This window comes from Lagopus leucura, unplaced genomic scaffold, assembly GCF_019238085.1.
Source record: "Lagopus leucura isolate 7727_CA_CO unplaced genomic scaffold, USGS_WTPT01 Super-Scaffold_100008, whole genome shotgun sequence".
Classification (NCBI taxonomy): domain Eukaryota; kingdom Metazoa; phylum Chordata; class Aves; order Galliformes; family Phasianidae; genus Lagopus; species Lagopus leucura.
Window position 1 is genome coordinate 21,876,084 of NW_024962265.1, and position 12,481 is coordinate 21,888,564.

The 12,481-nt window shown below is 43.3% G+C and overlaps 1 protein-coding gene across 1 annotated transcript in view; it reads left to right on the forward strand.

Moving 5' to 3' along the window:
• Positions 1–8,141: 8,141 nt before the first annotated feature.
• Positions 8,142–12,481, forward strand: part of FAM3C (FAM3 metabolism regulating signaling molecule C) — a 29,982-nt gene continuing 25,642 nt past the window's right edge. Inside the window, exon 1 of the mRNA XM_042872925.1 lies at positions 8,142–8,227. The gene's annotated coding sequence lies outside the window, so the exon portion shown is untranslated. The remainder of the gene's footprint in view (positions 8,228–12,481) is intronic.

The window sequence follows — 12,481 nt, forward strand, 5'->3', positions numbered from 1 at the left end:
GACATCAAAGGGTAACTTTTCTCAGTTTCTCAGAAGCTGAATCTTCCTGCTTCTCATGAGTTCTTTCTTTCCTATGAACACTTCGAAACTGAGATAAGTATTCTCCCAATGTCATTATTTGAACTAAAATTATCTGCAGTTGCCATCATTTGGAAATATAAATTTTTACAAATTTACTGAAATGTATATTGTTGTTTTTTTGTGTGTGTGTGTCAGAAAATCAGTAGCATTGGGTTTTTTTGCAGCAGCATGAGAAACAATTAAAAGTTCTGATGTACGAAGAGTGAGTGCCCTGGTGCAAAAACAAGGTGTTGGTTCTGACAGGATACCTTGCTTAATGAGATGGTTGTTGAAATGGACTGCACCTCATACCGTATCACTTTGACTATTGAGGTAAGCCTCCTTCAAAAACATTTGAGTTTCATAGACTCACAGAATCCTTAGAGCTGGAAGAGACCTTTAAAGGCCATCTAGTCCAACTCCCCTGCAATGAACAAAGACACCACAGCTAGATCAGGTTGCCCAGGGCCTGATCCAGTCTCACCTTGAAAGTCTCCAGGGACAGGGCATCAACCACGTCTGCAGGCATGCTGATCTAGTGCCTCACCACCCTCACTGTAAAGGAGTTTTTCCTTATATCTAACCTAAATCTCCCCTGTATAAACTTGAAACCATTTTCCCTTGTTTTATCACAACAGATATTAGTAAAAGAGTCTGTCCCCTTCTTTCCTGTAGCTCCCCTTCAAATATTGGAAGGTTGCTACCAGGTCACCTCAGAGCCTTCTCTAGTCCATGCTGAACAGCCCAAGCTCTTTCAGCCTGTGTTTCAGCTCTCTAGTAGGAGGAAGTACTCAGTGAGACAAGTTTTTTTTTTTTTCCTTCAGAGCTCAGAAATCCCCAGTGATTATCACCAGATGAACAGAAACTCACTGCTACATTTGTTTTACTGTTTAGCAAGGCTAAACTTCTGCCCCAGCTGGACTCAGAAGAACTTCTGACGTAGGAGTTTTCTAGCTCCAGCAGAGCCAGAGCCTTATGGCTTTCACTGTTAATGTCGCTGTGCGACTTTGAGACTCTCAGCAGTTGCAGTGAGATTTGTAGAGGCATAATATGAGCAGGAAGATGACAAGTGAAGAGTATCAGAGGGCGTAGGGATTAACCGAGGAGGTGACAATCCAAGTAATCTCATAGCTTCTCACAGTTCTGGTTCTTTCTGATTCTAGGCTGAGAAATGTTTAATCTGGTCTCTGGATAAATCAGCCTGGCCTGAAGCCAGCTGCATTTGGATCTGCTTCAGTAAAAACAAACCATGTTTGCTACGCAAGTTGTATTTTTCACTTTCAAAGCCACTCAGATACCTCTGTTACTAGTTCAGTAACAATCTGTGGTTAGAGCTAGATTGTCAGGCCTTTTTCAGGGATATGCCTGTCAATATACAGTGAAGGATGCAATTTCTTTTCTGTGGTTTAGTGAAACACGACAGCAGGGTTGGAGTGATCACCAGTGTCTCCCCTTTTTTTCTTTTACTCATCATTTGAGGCTTAGAAAGATGGGATCCAGCCATTCCATGCTGGTGACATGTGTATGTGAGCTGGCAGAATCCATAATTATAGAGGCTGCTTTCTATTTCTGGATGAAGTGTAATGTTTTTTATTATAGTACCTCATGAGGGCCCAACACTGTACAAGCTCTACCCTGTAGGCTGAGCTTCCTTGTCTTTTTTTCCTATCACATGGAGGTTTCTTGACAAGATAGGATTCTCTTCTTTCCTCTAGAAATGCATACACATGACAATTAGTGATGGTTGCTCATGGCTGGTAACACAAGAAGAGCTGTTTTCTAGACTAAGCATTGAGGGGTGGGTGATGATGGACAAATTGTCCATCACAGTGCACATTTCTTGTGGAGTTTCACAAGTGGAGAAAAATAAAATGATAATGGAGGCTAGAGGCATGTGACCTTTGACAACCTGAAGACAGCTCATTTTCCACCTGCAAATCTGCATCTGTAAAGTAGATTTAGTGCCCCGGTGCACTTAGTGCCCTTAGTGCTGGGAGGCTGGGGGCTCCATCCAGCAAAGCAGAGCACCAACCAAGTCTGACCTCCCAGCACCACTTGGGGAAGAAGCAAGCCTTAGTAGGGGTAAACTTCCTGCAGTGGAGAAGGAGGTCTCAACTTGTGACTAGCTGGCTAAGGGAGGTTGTTTCTTGATGGGGCTTGAATCTGAGGTACTGGTGACTGTTAAGGCTTGTTGGACCCTTGGACTTTCATGCTCTGCTGCTCTTCCATATGACCAGCAATGATATTGGCTAGGGAAAGCATTGAGCATGTCAAGAATAATTACATTACTGGTTTTGATGGTCAAAGCCCTGAGACAGTTTCCTCCTTGATCCTGCTATGCAAGAGAAAGGGTTTGAGGGGATGCTGATAGATGCTGCAGATCATTGGCTGGATGAGCAACTGGCATCAACAGTTTGTTTTGTTTTGTTTTTGACTATGGGGCTCTCTGAGTGTCAGTAATAGCTAGGAAGAGACAGGATTCACCTGTCAAAGTAGGGCACAAGTCACACTGCCATCTGGCTGGGCAACCAGTGGTAAGTAGATCTTTAAAGTGGAAATGACAAGATGATGACCCACAATCAACCAAGGAAGTGGTGGACCACTTTGGCAAGCAAATTGCATAGGATAATGTGGACAAGATACTTTGTAATCAACAGAACAAGGTGAAAGGGCCCCAGTTAAGCAAATGCGCATAAATAAGCAAGTACTAATATCACAACATTATGGAGAAAGCTCTCATTTCTTTTCAGGAGAATCAGTGTGACTTGGTGCCCATCTGAAGTACTTGCACATCCATGCATGCAGCAGGGATAACCAACAGGGGGAATGAGAGATTGCAGGAGGAATTAGAAAAGTTGTGACAAGCAATAGAAGTTCATCTGGAGACCAGTATCCCAGACTTACTAGTGTACACTTGAGACTGATACTAAATCCAGCACTGTTCAACTTCTTTATTAGTGACCCAGATAGTGATACACAGTGCACCTTCAGCAAGTTTGCAGATGATACGAAATTGGGAGGAGTTGTTGACAGAATGAAATAGAGGAAATTTTATTTAAACATTAAAAAAAACACACACAAAAAAAAACATTTTTGCTATAAAACGGAACACACTGCCCTGGGACTGTGGAGTTTCCATCTCTGGAAATAATCAGAACTTGACTTGAGAAAGGTCTGAGCAGAGTGGCCTTTTCAACATTACGTGTTTTGTGATACTGTGCCAAAGCAGGTTAACTGAAGAATAGAAAAGTTACAATTAGCAGGGAATACTGTTATTAAACTTCAAATGGAGGTTTTAAAAGCTTTCAATTCTCTCACAATAGGAAACATGACAAAATAAGTGCTTGTGTCATTTACCAGCTTTTGGAATGCACCGGTAAAGCATATTATTAACTAAGCAGCACTCATTTTTATTAATGATTCCCATCAAATAAAAAACCATTGCTGTACAATTATCAAATTTCAATAAAGGAGCAGATATATTTAAATATAGTGCCTGCAAGGAAAAGAAATGAAACAGTATTTAAAAAAAAAATAAACGGAAATAACATCTTGCGGAAACAAAGCATTAATAAACATGAACACAAGCTGTATATGCTCCCTGTGAGAAAGTATGGTACTTGGACAAGTTTCATGGTGTGGAAAATCATGTTATTGCAGGACACTGAACATGAATGCTCACCTCTCAGAGTGTGATTTGTGAATACACACAGTACTGTATCTCTGTCAGTACAGCTACAGCTTCCACCTGGTGATGCTTGTTCTTGATCTGAATGAGTATGATCTCAGTCTTAAGTGTTGTTCAGAATCTACTCATCTAAAATTTTAAGATTTTAAGGACTTCTAAAGCTCTTCAGGAAACTGCCTAGATTCAGTGCTATTGTAGGAGCCACAAGATCTCCACATCTGCAGTCTGGAGGTGTTGCATGTGGTTGCCATTTTGCTCTTCATTACTGCAGGCATATTTCATATGGTTCTCCAGCTCACTGCAATTTCTTGTAAGCCCTCAAGCCACCAATATTTCACTGTGTCTGCACTAATAACTGTGTACCAGATGCTGAGACAAATATTCATTGGTCCAATGTGGTAAAAAGAAAAAAAAATTACTAACTTCCACTTCTGTCTAAATGGCAGAACGTCCTTTCTTCATTGACACCAAACACAAGAACATTACATTTCATAAAAAGTTAATGTCACCACATAAAAGGAATAGCTTTTCTAATGTTCAACTTTAACAAACAGCATAGGAGGTTCCCCCTGTCCTGCATTTACAGAGGACTTTGTTCTATACCATAGTCAAAATAGATGAATTAAATAAGAAACCTTGTAGTGTAAATGTGGCTTTAAATACTTGCAATTATATTAATGCCAGTGGAATTTTGCCCACTTGTATACATAACTCCTTTCATAATCAGATGCCTTGAGCTTGAAACAAAGATGGGTATAAATAAATAAAGGGAGGAGATTTGAAACTTTTGATATGATCGCACCTGGAGTTTATTTTGATTTACTTTAGAAATAATGGAGGATATGAAATATCAGTCATGATAAGTGCATCAATGGCAAAAGAAAAAAAAGCTTTTAGAGGTGTTCAAATCCATCCTTTGGACTCAGAGTTTCTACAGAAAACTTGATGATGCCAGGAAGAAAGCTTTGAAATTTCTAAGGAAGAATTTTCTATACATGTTCTTGCCTGTTTGAAAGAGAAGGAAAAGGGGAGAGGAGTGAGCTTCAAGTTGTGTTTATACATTTTCATTTATATTTATATTTAAGTGACTCGCAAGTCAGTGAAAATCAGAATTTTCAAGTGCTGCAATGTAAATTGCCTGGAGCATTTCTAAGTAATTTCTGCTTTGTTTACTATTATTATTATTATTATTCTTTATTGTATTTTCCCTTCTTCACTTTTTTTTCTTTTTTCTTTTTTAAAGGTCACCTAGGAGCTGTGTCTTACTCATTTAAGACAGCACGGTTGTACTGATCCTATCAGATGTCAAGATAAGTGTTTCCTATGACAGCGCTACTATGTTAAGAAAACTAACTCTCATAACACAGATCTTCCAAGCTTCAGAGAGTGAGGTCTCTGCCAGCACTCTGAGACTGGCTCATTCAAAACTGCACAGAAAGATCAGCTAAGGCACAAGCATCAGTTTACAGTGCATAAATGTAAAGTTTATGCTTACACTAAAACGTAGTTTTAAAAAGCCATCAGGAATTGCTTTCATGCCAAAACAGAGAATCAATACTGGTTACTGATTAGCAGAATTAAATATTGCCAGGAGCAATAATCAACAGCCTGAAGATAAAGTATCTGAAAAGGCTCATGGTCATACTTTATCTTGTTTCCATTTATACCCCTCAGCATTGGGGTGCTAAATAAGGCATGTGGAATTACATAATTCTGCATTACTTATCTTTTGTGCAATTACTTGAAGGAAATGCTTTCATTTTCTTAAAACAAGCATCACGCAGTGCTGTAATTTCATTCAGTAAAAATTAACAGCTATGAGAGATGCCAGAAAGTAAATTCAAGACATGCTATAGACACTAGCAAATAAACTCATCTGAGATGTGATTTTCAGATTAGGCCAACAAATTTATTTTTGTTCAGATTCTGCGTACCTGAATGCTTAAGACTCTTTGGAGTCCGACATTTGAAAATTAAATATCTACAATACTGGTAGTTTTTTGTTTGTTGTTGTTTTTGGTTTTTTTTGTTGTTTGTTTGTTTGTTTGTTTTCCTTAGAGGTTAACTGGTAAATTATATGAAGGTTGCTCCGAAAGTATTGCCTCCTATTAATCGACATGAAAACTACAACAAATTCTTTTGGGGGCATTACTTTCAGAGCAGCTCTTGTACAAGAGAGGCTTGCTTAGATGAGCAGTGTAATTAATACACATTAGCAAACTTCTGTCAGCTTGATTCATAAAAGAAAGTCACTATTGCTCAATGCTGTCTCAAGTTCTCTAATTTTCATGCAGGAGCTCTTCTGACATGTAGCAACAGCATCTTTGTGACAGTGGTGCTTATACATGCCCAGATCATTGCACACTGCAGTCAGTTCTTTGTCATGTGATATTTTAAAAACACCCCCTAATGCCAGTGTTTGTGATAACAACTGGAACATAGGAGCACTTCACTATGGGGCCACAAATGACAAAGAGCATTTGTGCAAAGGTTGCATTTGTAATGCCACTGTGTTCCGCTGATCATCTGATTTACCAAAGAGTGATTGTGATTCTTTGGTAATGAGTCGTTAATAGCAGCCTACCTTCAGTTCCTCACAGCACTGTGCATAGCAGACTCACACACAGGCACCTGGACTCAGGGCCTTCCTCAGCCACCTTGGGTCTGGAGTAATGCCTCTTCTTTGGGGTCCTGCCAGCTAGCTGCTGTATTTCCATGGAACACCAGAACCATGACTTGTCACACTGTGTGAATTATTAGTGCCTATTCAGTCACATAAATGATTGCTGTTATTTAATCACGGCCATTCTCAAGTCTTACTTACCTAACAACTCAGAGACAGATATATTCTGAGGTATTGGTTACTGCACAGATAATATTATTTCCTCTTTTAATAATTTGATACTTCTATTATCTTTTTAAAATGGTTATTCCAACTGCAAACATTTCCTTATCAAAGACCCAACCTCCTTATACCACACTGACCTTATGAGTCAGCTGTGCAGTGTCACCTGGTACGCAATCAGGAGAACACAGCAATAATGTCAAATAAAGATATACCCATAGCAAACATTTAGAATAAAGAGCTATGAAATCCTTCTTTTATATTTCTTTGCTCCTTACAACATTACTGTATGACTGAAACTTGAATGGATTTAGGAGCACTTGCTGAGGAAATTACTCGGCTGCCATTCAAACATCCTGCAGCCAGGAGCAGCTGGGATCAAAATGTGTTATTTTAAACCTGTCAAAAGATGTGTTGACCAGAGGTGGTTAAAGTAAGACATGGAAACTTCCTTTTGTCAGCCTGGCTTTGATGATGAGTGATATGCCCTATATTTTGGGTGTGACTCTGTTCCCTACAAAGAAGCGAAGCACCACACTGATTTTGCAAAAATGCTCTCTTTGTGGTTTGACAGCAACGTAATTGAGTCTGGCTGTCTGCTGCGTGAGCACTTTCTATGCACACCACAGCAACAGCCCAGCTGAGGGAGCTGCATCAACACAACCTTTATTCCACAAAGCACAACGGTGGGTGCCCTGCCAGTCTGCCTGCCTGCCTGCACCAACTCGTGGTGGAGTTAGATGGAAACCAGCACAGAAAAAGGAGAAGAGAATAAGAAAAATCAGCAGCCACAAAACAACACTAAGGGAAACGGATTACCTATTATTATTATTATTATTTTTAATAACTCAGATCAGCTCTGTCTGAAGAGTTTAAAAAAAAAAAAAAGAAGAAATAAAGATTTTTTTATTTTAAAGCAGAAATTTTTCTGGTCTATAGTGGAAAACAAATTTGGCTACATAATAATTTTCCAGAAAGATGTTTTTGAAGCCGACAGAATAGCAGAAGACTTTTAAGAAATCCTGTAGGGACAGGACATTGGTTTTAAACTGAAAGAGGGCAAATGGTTTAGAATGGCTGTAAGGAGAAAGTTCTTCGCTCAGAGAGCAGTGAGGTCCTGGCACAGCTGCCCAGAGAAGTTGTGGATGCCCCATCCCTGCAGGTACAGGAGACCAGGTTGGGTGGGGCCCTGGGCAGCCTGAGCTGGAGGGGTGACAACCTGCCCACAGCACGGGTTGGGAGTAGATGGGCATTGAAGTCCCTTCCAACCCGAACCATTCTGTTGTTCTATGATTGCCAGGTGCGCGCAGCCCCACGCTGTTATCTTTTGAACTCATCGTTACGGAAGTACAAACACAAGCAGAGCAGCCCCACGACGCACTGCCAGGACGACCCTCCCCGGCCCGCAAGGCCGCGCCTGTGGACGGGGTGCGGCTGTGGGCGGAGCCGCCGCCGCGGGCCCGGTCCGCCACCGGCAGAGGGCGGGCACGCCGTTGCGCGCCTTCCTCTGCCCGTGCAGCGGCGGCAGCGCTCCGCTTCCTTCTCGGTCGCCGGCGGGCGGGCCGGGGCAGGCTGCGCGGCAGTTGAGCGGAACGGAGGCGCTGCGCGACGTGGCCGTCGCCGCCCATCAGCAGGTAGGGGTCCGCGTCCTCTGCACGACGCCCGCGCTCCGCTCCTGGGGCGGGAATTCCTGCCTCGGTGGCAGCGCCTCGGCTCCCCTGCCCGGGCGGCCGGTCCGATGCTGGCCGCGTGCCCCCGCGCCCGACTTTCCCCGGAGATACAACTTTCCGCACTCCCTGCCCCCTTCCTCTCCGCCCTGCCGGCAGCCGCGGCCGGCTCTCCGTCCCTCCCTCCCGGATCCTCCCGTGGGCTCTCCGCCGTGGAACAGCCGCGGCGCTGCGCGGGGGCGGCTCTGGGAGCCCCCCCGACCGTAACGGGGCGACTCTCCGCCCTCTATAGGGACAGGGGGAGGCGGGGAGTTGAGTGTCCCGCTTCCCCCATAGACAGCGTTTTATTGCTGAAATAAGGCGGCTGGGCGCAAAGGTCTGCCTTTTCTGCGGTCTCTGCCTTCTCTTGAGCGGTGGGGTCGTGTTACGGCGTACCTGTCCGAGCCGCGTGTTTCCCTTTGCGTTTCTGAGGTTTTAAAGTAAGGGAAAGCACGGTTTTGTGATGCGTGCCTCCAGCTGTGCTGAACGCCTGAGCCGTTGGCAGGCTGTGTAACTTGGTCCTCTCTGTTTTCTCACTTTTAAAAGTGTGATTGTGTGGTTTAAGTGATAGTTGTGACTCCTGACCTCTGTAAAATATTTGCGTTTCGCTGTCTATCCGTGTATGTAATGGATATGGAGTAGCTTTATAATACTGCATGCCCTGTCATGCTGTGCACACCTGGAACCCACAGTGTTCTTCGCAGGTGCGCACAGCTGGCAGCTCCTTTCCATCTAACAAAGTATGTACTTGATCCTGGGATCCTGATAGGAGAATAGTACGGGAAGAAACCAAATCCGCAGCAGGAACAGCTGGTTAATGTGTGTACACAATTGTATTTTAAAGCCTGTGAGGTAGGCAAGGTGTGACTGGAGACCATCAGCAGCCCCCTCCGGCCCAGCCAGAGGGCAGTCCTGTTCAGCAGCACTTGCGGGTCTGTAGGTTGTCTCCGTGCAAAACAGGTTTTGTAACTTGCTTTGGGGCCGATGCAGGCTCTTCCCACGTTAACAGCTTGGTGTGTTGTGTGGTAATGTCTCATGGCCTAAGCATGGAGGAGGTGCCTGCTCTGTGGCAGGCCGTTCTTCTAACTGTGACCGTGTCACAGTGAGTGCGGAGTGAATAGCTAAATAGCAGAGTTGCCTCGCAGTGCCCACAAATTGCTGTCTAGCCTCTCTAGATGCAGTCCGAGTCAGTCTGGGGTGTGCAGGCTCTACTTACAAGGAGAATGCTTTCAGCACTGCTAGAAAAGAGTCGTAACGTAGAAAGAGTTTGAGAACTTAATGGAATTTTAGTGAGCTGTTGTTTAAAATGTGAGCTGGTCCTGCTGGATATTTTGTTTCTGGCTTTGGCCAGAGCATATAGGAGAGGGACTTTTTATGTAAGACCACAAGATGGATTGTACTGTGGAAGTTGCAAAAATACCACTTTGATTATAGGTTATTTTGTAGTGTAAAATTAGGTGTCTGTAAGATGAATGTCTGGCAGACATTGGGAATTTGCTGCTTAAGATTCAAATTATTCACAGAAGAAGTGATAATGTAAGTTCAGTTTTGAGGTTTTTCACAAAAGTCTGTTGAGGAGGTTGAAGATTTAAGGTATAATTACTGTAGACATGCATGTTTGCTCAGCCAGTGGCCTGCTGCGTAAGCCTGTGACAATCACTTTGCTATCAACAGCACTGGAATTACTGTGATTGTTTTATGGCTTAGAATGCTTTCCCTTTCCCTGGGCTGTTAATAAATCATTTTACTTCAAGACAAATGTCGTCAGCAATGGCGTCAGGAATCTTACCCTCTTACGTGAGGCTTCATGCAATGTCTGGGCAAATCTAACAACCTGCTCCTGCTGCGCTCTGCTCCCTGCCGCTCCAGAAGGTTGCCTGGTCACTGGCAGATGAATATTCATTAATTCCTTTTTGGTTAGCTTTCTTTATCAGGGAGCAAAATCCCGGGACATATGCTGGAAGACAGGTGGGCCCAGCCTAACTCATGAAGTTCACATTTTGTAGTTTTATCCAGGCCTGATGCCTGGTGATGTAATAGAGGTGAGGAGAAAACTCGCTGCTTGAACTTCTCTTTTTATACACCATAATTCTCAATTTGGACATTAAAACATTTATAAACAATATCTAGGGGATCTGGCTCCCAGCTTGATCTTCTGAAGGACCATGTCTAACTATGAATCTAAGTAGAGCCTTGTCTTGTTTTTCCTAATGGTCCCGAGAGGGCTTAGACTTCTTTTTCTTAAAAGAAAGAAATCTTTTTCTGTGTAAGTTATGTCTCTAATTCTGCCCTTTATTAGTTAAGGTGCCTTTTCAATAATTTGTATCTTCATTTGCAAACAGAGCAACTTAACTTTATCTAGTTCATGTTGGAGCTCAGTACCAAGAGCATACGGATGAGATTTTGTGGAAGAGGGAAGCAGCTTTGGAAGACTATTGGGGTAGAGAGAGCTGCTGGAGTGAACTGTCCCTTGTATTTCTTTGGCAGAGCTGTTGAATCAGTTTTAATGGCAAAAGTTTACATTGTGTTTATATGCGCAAAACAACAATAGTTCTCTGAGAATGTCTTGAGAGTCCAGTTAAAATAGCCATTAACATCAAAATAGGTGACATTTACAGGCTCCCTTCTCTTCAGGAAACTTGCCCCCTTGGTGTGGCTGATTGACTTTCCTACCTTCTCCTGCCTTTTCAACAACAGCAGGAGAGACCTTTTTCTTAATCTGCGGTGATATCACCAGATAGTTGAGTCAGCATTTCACAAACATTTAAGATGGTGAAAGCTTCTACTACTGCCAGCTTCTGACCTGCTCCTAGCCACTTATTTTGGCTCATAGATCACTGCTAGAGAAAGCACATGTACTTTGTCAACATATTAGTAACAGTTAGTATATGCAGAATAAAGATGCTTCATGATCTTACTTAAAAGCCAGTTTGTCACTGTAGGAGAAAATGTCTGTCTTCCTAAAAATAAGAGATATGCTTAAAAGTAATGTAGAAAGGGTGATGGTCATTCAGTCGAAGGCGCTGCAGCCCATAGATTTCTTTCAAGCCTTTATGTGAGGTCCAGAAAGGAACTTTAGTACTGGTTTCTGAAAGGGATGAATTTTCTCCTAATAAAAGCCCAAATAGCAAGTGAAGATCTCAGCTAGGTGAACTTGGGACAGAGGAGCATTGGTACCACCCTAATGGTGGTAAGCATCTCCAGTAGGGCTCCACCCAAAGGATGGTGATTTAGTGGGCATGGTGGCTGTGGGTTGATGTTTGGACTTGATTATCTTAGAGGTCTTTTCCAACTGTAATGATACTGTGGTTCTGTGGCTGATGTGCTCAGTGTTTGTAGCTGAAATGTTGTACCCAGTGAGGAGATGGTTATGGATTTTGGTTCTGGTACTTTTGTGCTCAGAAACCAGTCTAGAGATGCAGTATTTTTTGCTGTCTCTGTGCATCTTCCACAGAAAAAAAAGCGAGTCACTGCAGCTATAAAGGAGTTTTTCTCCATTTCTGAGTGTTGTCCGCTCCATCCCTCACAAAAGGTTGGCTGCTAATGTGGACCAGGAGCACAAACTCCCCTGTACCTCAGGAGTCTTGTGATTCTGAGCACGTCATGCAGACTGGTGGTTGTTAGTTACTGACAGCAGTCTGATACCTGCAACATGACCCTATAGTGCAGTGTCCTGTAGTCCTGCTGTGGCCCTGCTGCATGTTGGTTGTTCTGTGCTTAGTAACTGCCCCTTCTCCCTAGAGCTGAGGTGTGGTGCTGTCCCTGCAGCTGATGGCACACAGTGAAGTGCAGCTGAGCCTGACAGATGAGGATGGGTTCGGTGGTGTAGCGGGGGATCCTTTGCCCCTTGGAGGAAGAGGAAGGAGTGATATCAACAGCGCTGTGAGCAGCAGCTGTCACTGTGGAGTACTTTCCTCAGAGACGCATCCCTGCTTCCTAGTGAGATCAGCTTGCTGCTGAGCGAAGGTTAAAGCTCTTCTCCCACATATAGCTTCCTCAGTTCATGCTGACCTTTTGTTAAAGAAGCTTAAGCGATTAGTAGTATTTTTTTTTTGTTTTTTTTTCCTCTTGTCTGTGTTGGTGTCCCTTGCTGCTCTCAGTACCCATAATACTATCTGCCTTTCCAGATCCCTCAGAACTCTCTGCATGGCTGTGCAGTGTCAGTGTGCAGCTCTGTGGGGT